This window comes from Camelus ferus, chromosome 3 (assembly GCF_009834535.1).
Source record: "Camelus ferus isolate YT-003-E chromosome 3, BCGSAC_Cfer_1.0, whole genome shotgun sequence".
NCBI lineage: Eukaryota > Metazoa > Chordata > Mammalia > Artiodactyla > Camelidae > Camelus > Camelus ferus.
In genome coordinates this window covers 22,268,819-22,288,121 of record NC_045698.1, presented here as the reverse complement: position 1 = coordinate 22,288,121, position 19,303 = coordinate 22,268,819, and the positions used below count along the sequence as shown (strand labels likewise).

The 19,303-nt window shown below is 45.6% G+C and overlaps 1 protein-coding gene across 4 annotated transcripts in view; it reads right to left on the bottom strand.

Annotated features, from left to right (window-relative positions):
- The window catches only part of PDZD2 (PDZ domain containing 2), a 342,111-nt gene that overhangs the window by 180,192 nt on the left and 142,616 nt on the right, over positions 1 to 19,303 (bottom strand). Inside the window, exon 1 of one of the 4 annotated variants that reach the window (XM_032470587.1) lies at positions 2,213 to 2,793. The exons of the other annotated variants lie outside the window; for them this stretch is intronic. The gene's annotated coding sequence lies outside the window, so the exon portion shown is untranslated. Of the gene's footprint in view, positions 1 to 2,212; positions 2,794 to 19,303 lie in introns of those variants that run through there. 4 annotated transcript variants of the gene reach the window in all.

The window sequence follows — 19,303 nt, the reverse complement described above, 5'->3', positions numbered from 1 at the left end:
TATAGAAGATGTGTTTTACCAACAAGAGAGCAGAGACAAAGAAAGGAAGAGATGGGTCTACAAAACAGGGGATGCCGCATGAGAAAGAGCAAAATTAGTCCCTGGTGTGATGGTGAAAGGGGATTCCAGGATGATGGCTGTGCCTCAGTCCTCAAGAGCAGCAAATCCAGAGCACAGGAGGCCACAGAGCTCAGCGAGGGGGATGGACCAGATGCAGCAGGACACACCTATTTAGAAACGTGGACAGAAAAGTTGACGTGGTTGTCTCTGGAGCACAGGAGTTGAGGCTGGTGAGCAATGGGGAAAGTGGCAGCTGTTTCCAGTTATAAGCCTTGTGGAAGAAGCTGACTTTAAAATTATGTAGATGGACAGCTTTGATAAGGAAGGAAGGGAAGCTCAGGCTGAATCAGACTCCAGATGAAAACCCAGGCAAAGATCAGGAGAAACCGCTTCTAGATGGCAGCAAGGGTACCTGGTGAAACTTCTGGGAAACAGAGAAGAGTTGATGAAGAAGACAAGGGCTGAGCACCTGGCAGAGGGGTGAGACGAGAACCTGATGGCCCAGGAGACAGACAGGAATAGGGTCACTATTTCACTTCAAGGAAACAATTCTAAGCTTGACCTGCATGGAATCACCAAGATCAGTAGGAACAGAGGATTAAACGGAGCTGTGCATGCCAAGCGAGGTGTTGGGGCGACTTATAAAAGTGAGAAGGCAAAAGGAAAGGCGGTCTGAGGACACCTGGCCGTCTTGCTTTCACCCTAGATTAGGAAGAGGTTGGGTCTACCTCCTCTGACAATTAGCCCCAGCTGCACCAGCTCACAGCACTCGAGGCTGAAACCGCACGGGCAAGCAAGAAATCCCGGGTCCATGTTGGTTCCTCCGCTTTCCCTGGTACATCCTAGCTCTGTTCCTTCTGTGTGTGGCCCACTCTGAGAACTCTCTTTAGAACCTGACATAGATCTGGTATCCCAAAGCCTACCTTACCCATGGCTGCACCCAAGGGGATGATGGTTTTGGCTAGCAATCCTGAAGGCAATTAACTCTGGGTGGGCCCTGTTAACTTTGTTAACACCTCAGCAAAACGAGGGTGCCAAGGTGCATCTCTGGGTTAGTGAGGATGGAACTGCCAGACTGGCATTCGTGGGTAAGGAAATCCCCTTGTACCTGACTTGTCAATTCATCTGCAAAGCGAATTTAGAGTTGCAAAACAGTATAGGAGTGCAAAGTCTGAAAGTACTATATTTTGAGTGTATTTAAAGATACTTCTACATTATTTACAGTTTATGCCATCCCCCTTATGATATGAAACTCAGTCTGACCTATTTTTATGAAAAGCATTTACTATTTACATTCACAGAATCTGTTCTCCCAGAAGTGGTTCCCAGAGTGAAGGCTGTAGTTCCCTCTTCTTTAACCTCCATCTCATGAGACAAAATTTGACTTAATCTTACTCCTAGTGTTTATAAACTGCTTACTAGACCGTAGCAACATGACAGAAAATGACATTCTCCTTCCAAACACCCTTCATCTTTGAAGTCTTTGATTCGCGGATACTGCAATCGAAACATTTTGTGACTCAGTGGTGGGGGAGTTGTCCAAGTGGGATGTTTAGTAGCTTAGGGCAAAGATTTGTCCGCAAACGAGATCACGACGCTTGCATTATCAAAAACAGTTCCTGCCGGTAGAAGCCGCAGCTCCGCTCTACCCCCCGAGTCGTTCCCTGCTAGCCAAAGGGGTAAGCAGGGGGATAAGGGCCGTGTCATAGATGCCTGGGTTGCTGGACCGCCCTCCCCCTTCTTGGGCTTCAACAGCACCTCTCATCGAGGTGACTCGGAGAACCAAGGCTCTGCAGCCCCTCGCGACTGGACCCTCGTTCCCCCAACCCCCCCCCCCCCAGCGCTCCCCGTCCCGCTCCTCACACACACTCAGGGCACCTCCTTCCGTCTAGTAATTGACAAACCCCTTCCATGTCGATTACTCCTTTCCCAAGAACCACAAACCATCTCTAAACATGCAAATCCCCCAAGTCAAAAACAAGACACCCAAGTGGTCTGCGGGGGGAAGTACAGCGGGCGTTAGTCGGCTACTGCTGCGTTTCTCTGTGGCTGTGGCTTAACTTCCACACCTAACGCATGCAGCCTCAGCCGGCACCCCAACCCGGACAGGATGGGGGAAGCCTGAGGTTCTGTTTGCTAAGCGGACTCCTACCTCCAGTTTTGAAGTCACCTTCGGGGGTCTCCTCTCGACGTCTTCGGTGGAGGCTTGGTCGGGAGCAGCCGGCCTTGGGTAATCCTCTCCGGCTGGGAGCGCACGCCCCGGGTCGCGAGCCGGAGCCTAATCACCTGCTGGCCGCGGGCGGGGCGGGGCGGGGCCGGGCTGCTCAGCGCGGACGCCCCGCCCGGGAAGCGGCCCTCCTGCGCGCCTCCCGCCGGTCCTCCTGGAGCATGGTTCCCGCAGGAGTCCCCAGCGCTCCCCTCCGTCCGCTCCAGGTCTGTGGGAGGACCCCCTCCTCCCTCCTCCAGCCCCGGTTGGGGAGGTTATGAAAAGGCTGTAATGGAATCCCGGCTCGGCTCGTCACTCCCTGCTCACTTGTCAAAACTCCACAGCATTCCAGAACCCCTTCCCTGGTCACTCCCCTCGCGGGGAAAAGGAAACCGCCCCGGGGAGGTTTCGGGGAGTTTGGGGTTTCTGATGCAGACACCTTTGTTTACATCAACTGCTCCGGAGCTTCCAGCGGTAACTGGAAACGCCCTACCCAGATACCCTCGCCCGGTCAAAAGTTCTCCCTCCAGCGCCGCGAGAAGCTCCACCTCCCCGCATCAATTCATTTCATAACCGCTCCGTTTCATAATCAGCAGCAGCGTGGGTTCCTTCTGGGGGTGGGGTGGGATGAGAGGGAGCCCCAAACTAGAATCACAACCATTACACCGGGCAGGATATCAGGCAACTTTCCAGCAAGCTGCAATCAGATTCTTTCTGCCAGAGAAACCAAATTTACCACTGCTGAATTACAATCGCCGGTGACTGCACAACTTAAGCATTTCCTTTATACTTTCTCCGGCTCCCGCGCCCCTCCCGCCCCTCCCGTCTTCTGCGGGGTTCAGTCAACAAGTCATCCCCCGGAGAGGCATGAATGGGCTTGGGCAGTGCAGCCATCTCTCCAGCTGCAAACTGATGAGGAAGCCCGACCCACGAGACTGAATTGTTTACATCACACCCACTGAGGGCTTCCTGTCTTAAATTAATGGGAATACAAATAAGACAGGAAAAGAGTGTTTGCTTTTCTTAGAGCAGGGGTGGGGGCTGGCAGAGAGAGGGGGAGGTCATCCCACATTTCATTGCGTGAAAAGGTTGCTTTTCAAAACTTCAATTGTATTTTATTCCTTTCCCCCCACTTTGAACACTTGTTGAAAAGGAAAAGCGCTGCTGTGCCAAACCTCAAACCATTGAGGAACTTCTGCTCAAAACACATTTTCACCAGGCTTCGACAGGGATCCAGGGTGGAGCTCCCAGTGGGCAGCTTGAGGTATGGGGACCTCCTGTGGTTGCAGGGCACAAGTCTCCCCACAGCCTGAAGCCCTGTGCCTCCTGGGACTTGCAGACAAGCACACACACTCACCCCATTCCTCGGGGTTCATACCACTCCCCACCCCTACATCTGTAAGCCACGGCTCTCTTCCGTGGGCATCCAGCAGCCCCATAAAATAAATTAGCTCTGCAACGGACAGATCTGGTGGAATTCAAAGCAATCAATCATAAAGGAGGAGGCAAAAGAAAGCTTCGGTTTCCGCTATCATTACTGCCACTGCAATGGGTAATTAGAGCCTGGGAGGGGCCAACCCCTGTCCAGCTCCCCCCACCCCCACCCTGACATCGGCCCACTCCCAGAAGCAGCCCACAGAGCACATGGTAAATAATTACCATAATCACCAGTCCTGAAATTACCCCCAGTTGCTTCATTCCAGCAGGCACAACAGCAAACCCAGAGATGGGCAGGAATGCCAGGCAGTCCAGCATTCCTCCTTTGGAAGTACTAGAAGGAAACAAAACCCCAGGATAAAGCATATCTCAAGGAGGTGTGGGCATTGCACCCAATAATGACAATGGGGTTTAGGAGAACAGTACATGTGCCTAGTGAGAAGAAACTTTGCAAGCCAATCCTCAAAATACTGCAATTCCTGGGTCAAAGCAAGTTAGGCTGATGATTTTAGAAAATGCCAAGTGTATCAGAACTCTCTAACAGAAGGTTACTGCCTTGCAAATACTTTAAGCATCCCAGTGAATATTAGCTACTCTCCACTTCCCTTCTCCCTCTCTTGGGCCAGGAGGTGGTGGTCCCAGTGGATTCATTAGCATATGTTTCTGTGGCATCTGGGCACCTAAGTTTTCTGGGAATTAGGTTCAAATTAAATAATCTTCTAATAATAATTTCAGAAGTGCTCCTTTTCTTCCTTCTGATTGCTCGCCCCACTGACAGCTTCTTAATGCTTTTCTTCTACTTTACTCCTTCAATCTGGTATGTAATTTATGATGTGCAAATCAAGGCTGCTTAAAAGTAAATCCATGATTTTAAGCATAATGCAAATAAATATTCCCCTCTTCCCCACCAATTCCATTGCCTAAGCTCAATTTAGGGTGTGTATGTGCTGAGAATTAAAATTTGACCACATCTGTATAATATCTTAATTTCAGGAAAGCTTTTGAATGCATATGACATTCTCATCAGCAGGCCAGAAAGATACGATCTGGTCGGTCTTTTCCCTCCCCAGGTTTCGCTGAGACTGGAAAAGAGATCAATGGCTCAGTAAACAAAAGGGTGCTTAAAATGTGGCCTCCAGTTTTATCCTAGGTCTGGTTTAAATAATACTTAAATTGCTATCTGCACACCCAGAGTCTACAAATAATATTAATTTGAGTGGGAATTGCTGATATGCTAAGAGAATCCAAATTGGCTTCAACACATGAAGGAAATGTCTCGTGAAAAACGGTTTCAAGTTCAGCATGACGGCTGATTACAAAAGTAGTATCCTGAGGGGTGATGATCAAAACGACAGGCATAAATGGGGCTTCATATCTAGATTGGAGAAAAACTGACAGACGTGAGGATCACAGCAGATCATGCATTTAATAGCAATCTGTATGTTGTACTGATAAGAAATAGGCACCACAACCGTGGGGTTAATTCAGTTGGTGGGAGTCTGACATGAAAGAAAAGTGCCTCTCCTCACTTCTCCCTCCCCCATCATAAAGAATTTGGCAGCAGACAGACTCTCATTAGGGTGGCAGGTCCAGTCAGAGGCCCCTTATTTTAAGGGCGACATGGAGACACTGGAAAGGTTCCAAAGGAGAACCAAAATGATTAAAGAGACAAAATAGAACCTACGAAGGAAGGTTAAAGGATTTGGAGTTGTTTAGTCTAGAGAGAAAAAGTGCCTAAAGGCAAACTTAACAGTCTTCTCCTCCCACGTGAAAGGTTATTATAAAGAGGACACCCGCCAGCTGTTCTTCATCTCTACAGAAGACAGAAGAGGTAAGAGATTCAAAACGCAACATTAAAATTTGGGTCAGACACAAAGAAGACTTGTTTGATGCTAATAGGAACTGACTTGACATTGACATCACTGTGCAATCTTCACCTCTCAAGACTTCATCCCAGTGATAGTCTTGCATGTTCAGGCAGAAGCTGGGCTGGAGAACTCCTTTCACTCCCTTCCAGGGCTACAGGATTCCTCATTATCCTGCTGAATGTGGGGGCACTGGTCCTAAGCATCCATGTTCCCTAATTCAGAAACAGGGCACCACAAGAATGTAATTCTCTCTGCAAACCTATGCCCATGTCTCATTGGACCTTTGTTTATTGGGATGGGTTTCTCTGAGAATATGCCTGACTTTCGACATTGATAAGTATATTTTACAGATTCACTCTTCTATGTTGTTTCTATGTACAGCAGCCTCACTTTTTGTTTAGTGAGCACACAGATGTTAGTTGATGATGATGATGATGATGATGATGATGATGATGATGATGATGATGATGATGATGATGATGATGACAACAGCTATGAATTATTAAACTCTTCCTATAATTATGCTGGGCACCGTGCTAGCTACTTCATGTAGATTGTCTGTCTCATTTATTTTTTGCAGTAGCCCAGTGAAGTGGATGTAATTATTAGCTTTATTCTAACAAGGAAACTGAGTCATGACGAGGTTAAGTAACACAGCTAGTAAATGTTGAAGTCCCAATTCAAACCCATTTAGTCTGACTCAAAAGGGTGTGCTTAACCATTGCACCACTGACTCTCATTCATTAAGTATTTTTAGCTCTTGGGAGGGGGAGGAAACATTGCAAAAAGAAGCATTTATTCTTGGTGCAAACTGATTAAAGACCAAGTCTTCCACAGGTTTACACTGCCTGGGAAACTCAGTCGTTTTTTTCCCAGCATAGCAGAGGAAGGAAGGACTGACTTCACCTTCTAACCAGAAGTATGCATTGCTATCTCCCACAAAGTGGAAAAATCTAATCAAAGTCCACCTCTATTTTATTAATTAGAAACACTTAGCTATTCATCTATACGCTAATTTTGCATATAGTAGTTGTTCCATGGCTGTTGAACGAATGGCTACAAATGCACTATGGCTTTGATGCTTTAAGACAAACTGAGCTGAATTGAGTTTTCCCAGCATACTGGTGGTCAAGGCTCTGGTGGGTCATTTCTATGGGCCTCTTATCAGACATCCCCTAAAAGTCTTAACATCCAACTGTTTCCTTTAATTCAGCATCCATGAGAAAGGCATATGGATGGGTCACACACTTTCCCAGCGTCAACTACTTTTAGATCAAGAAAAGATTTCTAGTGGGGTTTATTGAGTGCTGTTGTGTATCAACAGTAGATGATTCATGAGTGAAACAGACATCAAAATGATTTTTAGAAAGGCAAACGAACCACACACAAACAAAAAATTAAAAGCCTTGATCCAAATTACGCCAAAGGACAGATATTTTCCCATTAGGACAATTTATCCTGAGTCTATAAACAGAGAGGGGCATAATTACCCAAGTGTTTGCTAACAGATCTAAACCTTATGTAGCTATAAAAAGCTGGAGAGAGGAAGAAAGAGGAAATTCCCAGGAGAAGATCCCCAGCCACATCCAGGGCCATCAGATCTCCACAAACACAAAGCCCAGCAGCGGTACCAAGTGGAACACGAGAAGAAACCTCAGGATTTTAACACAAGCCACAGGAATCACTTTGAATTGTCTTGAAACTAAACAATGACAATTCTATCCAATAAACTTTCAGTCAACACATGGGCAGAGGGATGACTTGTTGGAGTTCCAGATGTAGTTAATAGAAACATGATGCCCAGAATAGAAAAGGTATTCAGTAAATGTTGATTGGATGGCTGAATGAATATCTGAACAGATGTCCAGGCTGCTTCTTTCCCTCTTTGAATCCCTGCTGGAGATACATCTTCAGTGATGCTTCAAACCCAAAGTCCCCACAGAGGTATTGAACCATTTGACCCTGGTACTCTGGGAACAGTTCTAGAGCCAGAGACCGGTTTCTGACCCAAAGATACCAATGTGTGATCTTGCCACGAACACAGGAAGGGGGCTTGCAATACCTGTGGAACATCTTTGCAGGCCTTGATTCAAAAGCTTCCATTATTGACAGTATAGGTTCTAAACCATTTGAAGTCCGACAGAATCAAGTACTAAGTAGCCAACATCTACTGAGCACTTACTAGATGCTGGGTGTTTTTCTAAGTCCTTTGAGTGTTAACTCATTAAGTCCTTATTATAATCTTGAGAATATATACTACTATTATCAACCCATTTTATAGGCAACGAAACTGGGCCAAAAGATTACCTAGCTGTTCACGGTCACACAAGTAGTAAGCAGAGGAGCCCAAACTCAAACAGATGCCTTCTGGAACCAGCAGCTGGACTTCACTGCTGTCCAACAATACCTGCCTAAGCCACCTCCTGTCACTGCTCCACATGAAATCAATATCCCAGTAAAAGTGTTTATCCATAAATATTCAATGAGCATTCCAATCTCTGCAGGACGTGTTCCCTGACTTCTGCAGTCTACTGTCACCTCTCTCTTGAGTGCTCACATCACTTCTTCTCCAGTGAACACAAGTATAACTTACTTGATTCATATCACATCTCTCCAACTAGATCCTAAGTTCCTTGGCGTTAGGACTATATGTTGCATGGCAGTCTGAGGCAAGCCTAGATTTAAAGTCCAAATCCCATAATTACTACCCATGGGGCCCTTGGTAAGTCATTGAACACTTCCTACTCTCATGTTCAAACTATATTCCTTAACAGCTTACTGAGGAGGGGAGATTAAATGAGAAAATATATATGAAAGATGCAATATTGCATGATGCCTGATATTGTAAGCCAGTGATTTTCAACCACCAGCTATTTTGACCCTCAAGGGACATATGGCAACGTCTGAAGAGATTTTTGATAGTCACAACTGTGGGGAGGGGTGCTCCTGGCATTGAGTGGGTAGAGGCCAGCAATGCTGCTAAACATCCTACAAAGCACAGGACAAGCCCCCACAGCAAAGGATTATCCATCCAAAATGTCAATAGCAAGAGTGCTGCAAACTATTAGCATTTTATTAAAAATAAATGGTCCCATTCTCTTCCCTTTCCTGATTTTTTCACAGTGCTGTGCTTATGGTTGGTGTTCAGTACATCTTTGTTGAATAAACCTTTGGATAAATGGGCTAGGGAATGTATAAGTTTTAAGATATTTTGCTGGTAAACACTGGACTTGAGAGTGTGGTCTAGTCATGGCAGGCATTGAGTGGGAGTCAATTAACCTAGAACCAGAACGTTCAAATATCTAAGCCCAATGATAGGAATTCTGAAATAAACCCAATCTTATCCTGGGGGGCCTGAGCCCAGTGAAAGTTATGTCAAAGTTGGTCCTAGGTGATCTGGAGAACTTTGAAAAAGGCCAGCTCCTCCTCACCGGTGGCTTCCCCAGTGACTTGCTATTACCCTACAAATGCTCCCGCATCTGATTTTATTCTTCACCCCAAGGAACAAGACAGGAAGAGAACCAGAAGACCGTGGAAGAATTTACTCAACTCTCTACCCTAGTCCATCACTCACCCCTGCAACAACCACACAACCTGGGGTCCAATCAAATGAACTCTCATCAAGAATGTGGATTGAAAAACATGGTGGAAGCAAAAAGGACAGTCAGTCCTTACTTGAAGTCATCAACAGATTCAGTAAGATTGGTTGCAAGAACTGGAAATCCAAGAATAAAAGCCTACATTCTTAATACAGCATAAATCACATTAACACAAACTGGAAAACCAAAAGCGAGAGCCAGAGAGAGAGGGATTCCGTCCTTCTCCCATTCTCCAGGCTTGGTGGCAACATCTGCCTCTTACGTACTTAGAAGAAGGTAACTCTCCATCTGTTACAGTCAGAATACATGAATGATTTCTGTGTAGTTGTATATGAGAAAATTTAAAACTTGAATATCCAGTCATCTTTAAGCATCTCAGGGATGCTAAATTACCTGAACTAAATTACCTGTCCTGAACTGTCAGAACAAGATAGGTTCTTTCTCGTCTTGGGCCCCTAAACGCATCTAAGCTGGGTCTATCCTCCCCACTCTAACCACCTTCTGGACTCACCTCTAACTGGCTCCTCTCCACTGCTCTGGGCTCAGCTCAGACATCACCCCCAGAGATCCTATTCTGACCCTCCCCTGTAATGCATCTGGGGCCCTCCTGGCAGCTTCAGTAGCATCCCTACTGCCCAGTCACTTGTCTGATTACCCTTATAGACGGTCAACTTTTTTAGGGTAAGGTCATATGACCTCATTTACTAGTTTATTCCCAGGGCCTAGCACTGTGCCTGGCACATACGGGTGCCCAATGAATATTTGTTGAGTGAATGAGTATAAATCAGGAGATTCTGAAATGCATTCATTCCTGAAACTACCTGTGGAGAGCCTACTATGAACCAGGTATCAGTTTAGGCAGAGAAAACAACTATTACTATCTCAATATTAACAACAACTGTAAAAACAATCATAGCTATTGTTTGTTGAGCATTTACTATGTACCAGGGATCACGCTAAGCTCTTTTAATGTATTCTCTTTTAATCCTCCCCCACCCCCGACCAATACCCATATGGCAGACACTGTTATTAATGCCACCGTACAAACGAAGAAAGATGCTAAGCCACTCCTTAAGGTGGAAGAATCTGACACCTAAGTTCCTCCAGGTCTATTTACATGGGCTTAACTCACATCAACCAAGAAAACCTGGGAATTCACTCATGAGATTTGCTGATGTCCGTCCCCTGCCTGGAAAGTCTCTATCTATTCTTCATATTGTCTGAAATTTATTTTAAAATATTTTGATACAGGCTATCAAGTGATGACAACCGTAGTTTACACTCCAGAGGCCATGAGCTCATGTTTGAAGGACACTTATCAGAGACCACACTCTGAAGCTGTAGGGGCAGCTGCGGCAGATATCTGAACTATCACTACCTAAATCTGCCGCGGAAGGTTCTGTAATCACCGAAATGGAAGTTAGAAATGATGCTTTTCATCTGGGGAATGAGAGATTTTTGAGATAAATTGATTAAATGCTCTTCCTCTGTGGAATGAGAGATTTTTTAAAGATAAACTGATTAGAAAGGTTGATACAGCCACCTCTGTCCTTGCCTGCTAACACCTCTGAGTGGTGCTTTAGCTGTGGGACTCCACGTGTCTGGGGTTCACAGAGGATTCTGTCACTGGGCCTGATGATAAAGCCAGGTGATCTGCCCACAGAGCGTTACCGCCTGCCCTTCAGAGCGAACGTGCTGGGAAGGGGCTCGTCGGAGCACCGACAAGAACGGCCGTGGAGACATCACCAAACTGATCCAAGCGGGCGGTGGGACTGTTTCTGTGCCCGCCTGCTGATACCCGCGCTGTGAGTGGCAGGAGTCGAGGACCTGCTTTCATGGTAAGCCAACCCCTGGCACTGGGGCTGCAGAGTTCTCAGCCCTTCCTGATAATCACAGGCTATTGCTATTTAACAAAAGAACCTGACACCTGTGAGCAGCCAATTGGCTCAGGCCAGGCTGCAAACCCTCTTCCCTACCTTGGTCCCTTGGCGAATACTTACTCATCTTTCAACACCAAGCTCAAAATTTTCCCTACTGCGAAGGCTTTCTTGATGGCTCATGTCTCTTTAGGAGCTCTGAAGAATCATTTGATGCCTGCACGTGGCTGAGATCCTTTTCATAGATTCCAATCACCTAAGATAACCTGGGCAAGTCTCTTCCTACACCCTGAAAAAGTCTAATTTAGCAAATGAGCTTACTTTAGAATATGACTTATCAAGCCGAGCGTCACACTGGGTGCTGAGAAAACACTGATGGATGGGACAAGATGGTTCCTGGCCTAGGGGAGTCTCTGTGATGGGCCCCCACTTCCCCTGTATCTCTGATAAAGCCTGGCTCCGTCTACAGGCTCTCTGCCTCTGCTAGACTGTCAATCCCTTGAGAGAAGACACTGTAATTTACCCATCCCTAGAGCCTCAGTCCCCCCTCATGATGAAGCTCTCGGGAAAGGTTTGCTGGTACCTGTTGAAGGACAAAATTCCTTGATTACAAAAATGATTTCCTTTTGCTGGATTCCACATCACCAGACCCCCACCACCGCCTGCTCTCTGCCACTGCTACCTGCAAAAATCAACTGCTGGACCTCTTCTACATTTAGTCACCCCAAGGTGTAGGGCGGCTCCCACTTCCCTTCCTGAAGCATGGGCTTTGACTTTGTTAGTCTTCAGAGCCTCCTAGACATCTTATGCTGCCCTTTTCTCTCACTGCAGCCCAGCTCATCCCACCACTCTTTCCAGTCAAGACTTCACACAGGTCTGGCTTAAAGTGCTCCTTCCCTCACCATCTGGAAAGTTTCCCAGGGGTGACCTCTGTTACATGGAGCAGCTGTTCTCTCCTATCTGATTGCCTAAATTCATCTCATTATTTAAGCATAAGAATAAAACCATCCCCCTGTCTGTAAGAAGCATTCATGGACTCCAGCTAACCTGGTAGAGAATCCTACCCAACTTTAATCCCATTAATATGTATTCCTGTCAGCTACATATGATTGGATGTTTTCCCTTTGAGGACATAACACGAGAGTATCAGAGACTCACATCCTTGTCTCTACCCACCTTGACTGTACCATCCAGCTCCTACTCTGTGCTCCCTTTGCCCTGGATTTGTTCCAGCCCATGGGGGTCTTCTACTTTGACCTGCTCCTGAGAACAGAGGCTTGGCCAGGATGAACCCAGAAGCAGAAAACCCACTGCAGCCACTGCCCACCTCCAGCCCTGACCCACACCTCAGCCTTGCCAGCTGGCTTTCTAATAGTGAGCACTGTGTTACCCATAAGGGCCTGCCATGGACTCTCTAGAGTTAAAAGTGGTTAGTTTCCTAGAGATTATTCCTTTTCCTGGAGACCTTCATGTGGTTGGGGCTGGTGCCCATCCTTCCACAGGTTTGTACTAAAGTTGCCAGATAAAATACAGGAGACCCAGTAGAATTAGCATTTTAGGTGAAAAATGAATACTGTTTTTTAGTATAGGTATGTCCCTGATATTGTACAGAATTTCTTTATTTGCTAAGTCTGACAAATCTAGTTTGTACTTGCTACTCAATTTTTATAAAAAGCATATCTACACTTATTAATAGGCAAATAATTATTCAGAAAACAAAGCACATATACATTGTTAAAACTTGGGACCCTTGAAAATATCCTTTGTGCTTTCTGTTTCTCATTCTGATGGATGTCTTCTTACAAGGATAGGTTTGCAATCATCTTTATAGCTCACTTGAAGTCCCTCACCTCTGCCCAACCTTCCTCACTTGGTTTATAATTCTCTTCCCATAATCACTCTTTGCATCATTAAGTTCAGCCACTTTGACCCTTCTTCCGTTCCCAAGCAATTACCATTCAATTGAGTGCTTCACCTTGACTTGCTCTGTCTTATGATGATATATCAAAACATCTCCTCTTTACAAGTCAGTGAACCACATTAAGGAAACATTGAATGGCTAGTAGGTAGTTCCCCAATTCTTCCAAATTGACCTCAAGGATCAGATTCCTTTTCCTAATTGTCCCGTGCTCTCCAACTCTAGGAAATCCTTCCAGAAAAGCAACTCCAGGACCCCAACCCTAGTGCTGATCTGACCCACCATTGCTCTCCATCAGCTGGAGAAGGTCCTCGTTGGGAAAAGCAAGGGACTAGATAAAGCCCTAAACAATTTTCTCACAAATGAAAAAACTGGATTCCTCCCAGAGTCTCAGGGGACATGGAAACCGTGTTGTTTACAAAAGCCATGCTGTTTACAAATGGCACATACAAAGGACTCACCTAACATTAGCCCAGGAGTGGAGAGTTTGGCCCATTTATAAATGTATGTCTTGGGGGAAAGGTCATGAAGGCGAGCTATAACTCTGCAGTTACTTTCCAGTTTGCACACAGAGTAACTGGGATTGTGAGTGAGAAACTGGGTAAAACTCAGAGGGAGCCAGAGTAGCAGGCAAGATCTGATGAGACATGGATGCTCCTGGGTAGGCTGGTTAGGCAGGAAAGACATGAGTGAGATCAAGAAAGAGTTGTTAATATATCAAGAGGGCAAGACACTTTGAATTACCAGAACATCATCGAAGACAGCCATGCCGGTAAAGAGGTAGATGATATCACTGCTATTTAAAACTTCCATCATATTATTAGTGTGATCGTCACTTTCCTCTATCACTTCACCCCCAGAGGAAGACAAGACAGATAATTATTACACTCACTACAAAGGAAGAGAATGCAACAAGGAAGATGTTGGAACTTCAAGGGACGCAGGTTTCTTGACCCCTGGTTCAGGGTATGTTCCTTGATAGCAGAGAGTTGTTGCTCTCTTAGGAGCTAGCTGGACCCTGGCCAGGAAGCTGCTTTGACTCATCTCAGGACTTCTGGAAGGATGTGCTGGGATTTCAGAATGAGCTGTGTCAGGGTGAGTAGCCCAGGAAGAAAAGGGGGCCTGGGTTTGGATCCCTGGCTCTTCTTTTCCAGCCTGGATTCTCTCATCTATAGCTGGGGATAAGGACAGTATGGCAGAGAGGTGTGAGCGACCAGTGAGCTGGCACCTGCAGAGAGTGCTGGCACCTGTAGAGAGCTGGCACATGGCTGTAATATACACATTGTTCTTAACAGTGACTCTAACTGTGGGTTCAGGACTCTAACCCGTGTTTAAATCCATGCAAATCCCTACCTTAGTAGGGATGAAATGGACGAGAACTGGTAGTTTTTCAAAGCTACCAAGAGACTGGTCGAGCTGTGTTTTTTGAAGTGAGAGCTACAAGCTAACACCGGCTCCCGTTTGTTGATTGCTCGCGGTATCAGACACTGTGGTCAGCCTTCACATGCAGTGGTGTTCATTTTCTTCTTTATGCCTTGCTGAACTGAGTATGCATTGCGCTCCCCATTTAAAGTATTCTTCATTTTGATGAAAAATACAAACTCTACAAATCAAAACAAGTCTTCAAAAATATAATGAAAATGACTACACCACAGACACATATTAGGGGAGGAAAGATATAAATAGTCACAGCATTTTGAAGGTCCATTGCAATTAAACTTTCAAGTTTTTCTCTCAATCAAAGAGACCTTCAAAATAAAATGAGCTTCTTGAAAATAAAAATTTTATTCCTCCCTGCCACCTAAAAGCTCAAGTTCCATCGGCCCTGTCTTTTGGGCATAACTTAGTTCTAAATCTTAAATCTGCTCATGATAAGAGCATCAACATTAATCCAAAGATTTTTCAATTATTTACTCTAGAACACCACCAGGGAGTTCTTAAAATCTGTTTCATTTTACTACATTTTCTCTTTGCATGACTATTTATAACTTATGAGCAAACCCCTTTTCTTCTCTGGTCATTACTAAGGATAAAATGATGGAAGATCCCCAGAGCAAACATTCATCTTATGGCTTGCTCTGAACTCTGAAGTCTTCTCCGAGACAACTGCACTGATAGATTAAGATTCTGTACCCTGTGTAAACAGAGCTAGCCCTCAAAGATGACCTAGGAGGGGGAGTAAAGGAACTGAAAGCAAATCGAAGGAACTCAAAAATGATGACCTTTTCCTGTTTTTCTGCCGTTGGCAACAGTGCAGGAGGAGACATGAGAGAGCCCCGTCCTCCGGAGCTGGGGCCCAGTCCTGGTGAGAGCTCTTGGGGTGGGGGCATGGAGGTGGGGGGGTTGTCCCCAGGTCATGTGATCAGGGAGCACAGGCGGGAGGCCACACCATCCTTTCCATCCTGTTAGAGACCAGAGATCGTGCACAAGAGGTGGGGAAAAGGCTCTCCTGAGAGCGGGCGGTTTGGAGTTCAATTAAGCTAGGGGCCCAGGTTGTGTTCACGGACCTGACCCCCTGGGAATGCCTAGACCTGGCATTATCTGTGGCTGGACTAGATGCCCTGGCTAGAACGTGGAGGGAGCAGGGCCAAATTTACATGAATATCAGACAATTAAGTCAATGAAAAACCCCCACTGTGAAGAAACACCATGGACCCGTGAAGAAAGCAGGCCTGACTTGTTGGTCTCGCCTTTGTTCTATTTAATCTAATTTCAGAGACCAATGCCTCCAGATAAGTTTTAGAAAACTCACCTGCACATTTGCATGACTATTCACCTGGCTGAATTTTGGCCATTATCCTTTTCAAAGTAGAAAAGAGAGCGTAATGATCAAAGTCTTCCAGACTCAGATTCCGGAGATGTGAGGCTGTCTGTGCTTTGGAGGCACGTGCTTATGCAAATCTCTCTGGGTGGATTTCCAGCTCCACTAGTTTCCAGAGTTTAAAATACACCCAGGGTCCAAGTCTGGAAATACAGAGTACTCTTTTAATATTTTTTCGTTTTTTACAGATTGAAAATGTCCTTGACGGAATTTTGTGTGTTTTACCTATGTTTCCAGAATTAACAGACTCCATGTGTGTATATATTCTCTCCTTTGTAGTTTTCAGCTCCTTGTCCTGCCTTCTTTAGTTTCACCTCGTCTTATTCTGAGCTGCTGCATCAGCCAGGGTTTGATCAGAGAAGCTGAGCCACTAGGACTCATGCCTGAAGGTCAGTAGGGCAGGCGACAGTGAAGGAAATCCACAAGTGAAGAGGGGGAGAGAGCCAGGACCACAGAAATGTGTAAACATGAGCTGGAACAGAAGAGAAAGGGACCTTCTGGTCCTGGGAAGAGAAGGAACAGGGACCTTCCGGTCCCTGGGAAACCAACTGCGATGGTTTTGCTGACCTGCAGCAGGAGCTGGTGACTGTCCATCGTGAGCTGATCACACCTATGGCCCAGAAGCCAGGGGAGCTGAAGGAGGAGACCAGGAGCTGGAGGAGCCCCAGCCTTGGCGGCCGCCCCAGGAGCTACATACTCTGCCCTGGCCTGGGGTCGGGGAGCTGAAGGAGGAGAACTGGGAGGAGATGGGGCGGGACGGTTCAGTTGCTACCCCACCCCAAAAAGGTGAGTTATCAGAGAACAGTGCTCAGTGCCCTATACCAACCTTCTGAGCACACGCACGTGCGCAGAGCTGCTGCCACACTCACACATTCCAAACCTCCCGCACAAGGCCTCCCATGGCCCTCACTAACCCAGAACTGTGTAAGAAAGCCTTCTGGGAAACATAGCTCTAGATTAGTTCAGTCAACCCCAAACAAGTCGACCAGAGCCTCCACGTCCCGCTCAGGTTGTTAGGACACTGGCCCCACAGTGAGGCTGTGAACATCTTATTGCCAACACGGTACAGAGCAGGGGTCGGCACACCTTTTCTATAAAGGGCCGGAGAGCAAAAACTTTAGGTTTCTGCAGGCCACACATGGTCTCTGTCTTATTCTTCTGATAACCTTTTAAAAATGTAAAATCCATTCTCAGCTGGCAGGCAGGAGTCCGCTGTTCCCTGGGAAGAGGGCCCAAGCCTGGGAGTCTGGAGGCCGGGCTGCTCCTCCGGCTCCACCATCGATTCCCTGGGACCTGGAGGGAGTCACTTCACCTGGCGGGCTTACGTCTGCAAGATGAGTATTTCAGACTAATGCAGCATCAGGAAGGCACACCAAAGACAGAGTGAGTCTGGGTTTTGAGGGGAGGGATCCGGGCATGTGAACTGTTTGAGAATTCTATATAGATTTCTATTACAATATCCATTATTATTATTAATTATTATTTAGACTCTTATTGTTGGGAATTATAATAAGAATATGAACTAAAATATACCTTTCCTCGCCCTTCAAAAGTGAATTAATTTATTTTATTTATTTACATAATTTATTTTAATAACCCTGAGTAGACTAGACACCATTTTCTAAATGGAACTTCTAGAGGTTTTTCATAAAAACCTTTGCCTAACCTTCCACTTTTGTCATTAGGGCACTATCTTGGTGGGAGAAAGAAAATAGGATTTAGATTAAGTTGTGGAAATTTGCAAAAATCATGTTTGTTTCTTTTTGCAAAAACAATAAAATTACAACTTGTTTATAGGAAGAAAGACTGAAACAAGCTTACACAAACACCACCAGCTATTTTTTGTAAGGATCCATTTCAGTCTATTCTAAAACATGTTAAGTCAGACTGGTAAATTGGGAACACCAATGTAGAATGCCTTGCAAACATAGCAAATTAAAAGGCACATAACACATAATACTTCTATCTATTTTCAAGTGGACAGTTACGGAAATTCCAAATCTGGATCCACTGGGGTTTAAGCCTAGGTTCTCAATCACTGATGCTTCTGCCAGAATTAATGGGACTGATTCAGGATACACAAACCCGAGACTTTCACTTCAAGAGGAATATTGATCTTAATCAACAAACATTCATCAAGCTTTCATCACACATTAGGTGCTAAGCTAGAGAGGCCTACCCAGGCCAGCACCACGAGGCTCTGGTTTTTCTGGTGCCACCGATGAGATCTTAAACGTCAACTTTAAAAAACATTGGCAGAGAAGATGAGCTAGTTTCTGTAGCTGTCCCTAGATGAACTTTACCACTTAGTCAGTAAGGCAAGATCCTCGGGATAAAAGATAAACTTTAAAAAACATTAAATAGAGCAGCACAGAGAAGAAAGGTCCAGTAACCCGTAGTGGTCTCATGTAACAGCTGGACCAGGGATACCCACAGGTCGGTGACCAGCATGCTGCGGCTCTATCTTCGGGCTGTGTGCGCCGGGTGATGCCAAGCACAGGAATGATTTGAATCGTCTTGCTCTAAATCGCAATACACAGAGTGTTCTTTCTTTGTCTCCATCTCAATAGCAACTGAGAGTTGAGTCCACCTGACTGGGCTATCAAATTTATGAGATGCCAGGAGCTATTTCTGCAGAGAAAATACTCCTGCAGAGTTCAGATTTCCTCCCCCCCTTTTTGATCACTCCTTCCTTAGGACAATTAATAATAGAATGAAATATATCTCATAAAGATATATTTCCCAGTCACTGAACTATTATTTTTCTCCACAAGATAAGGTTGCCGACCAATTTTTAGGCTTGAAATGTCAAAATGAAAAAATCGCCCGGAATGAGCACTGTAAAATATCCTGGGAAGCAGGAAGACAAAGGTGTCACCATGAAGCCACATCTTATAGCCTTCTTTCTACCTTCTATTTCTGTTGCAGGGTCAAAACATTTTTGAAGGGTCTCCATGGTTAAGTTCAAGAAACTTTTTGTCACTTCATCTTTAAAGTGATGTTTTGTTGTCATGAAATCAACCTTGTTAAACATCAGGAACCCCTTTTAAGTCGAAGCTTTGACTAAAGAGTTACATTAGTTAAAAATGGTGAGTATACATCTCCCATTCTCTATCGTCAAACCTTGCAATTGGTGGCTAGTGACAGAGAGCAGGGAGCCATTGCTGCAACTGGTCACATTCTTCTCCAGACCTGGAGACCCTGGAAGGGGAGTCAAGGGATAGAAGGAGCTTTTCTCAGGTGCTTCCTCCTCTTGGCAACAAAACTGGCTTAGCTTCTGGTGCTCTTTGCTCCTGGAGTTATTTTGTATTAGGTGGAATCCATCATCCAGGAAAATGTCCTATAAATGTCCAGCAATGGCATCAAATTCTGCATCAGAGGCGGGAAAGGTGGACACTCCATTAACCTCTCCTCCCCCAGGCACTGCTCATTTCTGGGCGGGCTGCAGCCAGCCAGCTCACCTGGCCTCCCCCTGCCCTGCAGTGCTCAACAGGCGTCAGGCACACGTTGACAGGAC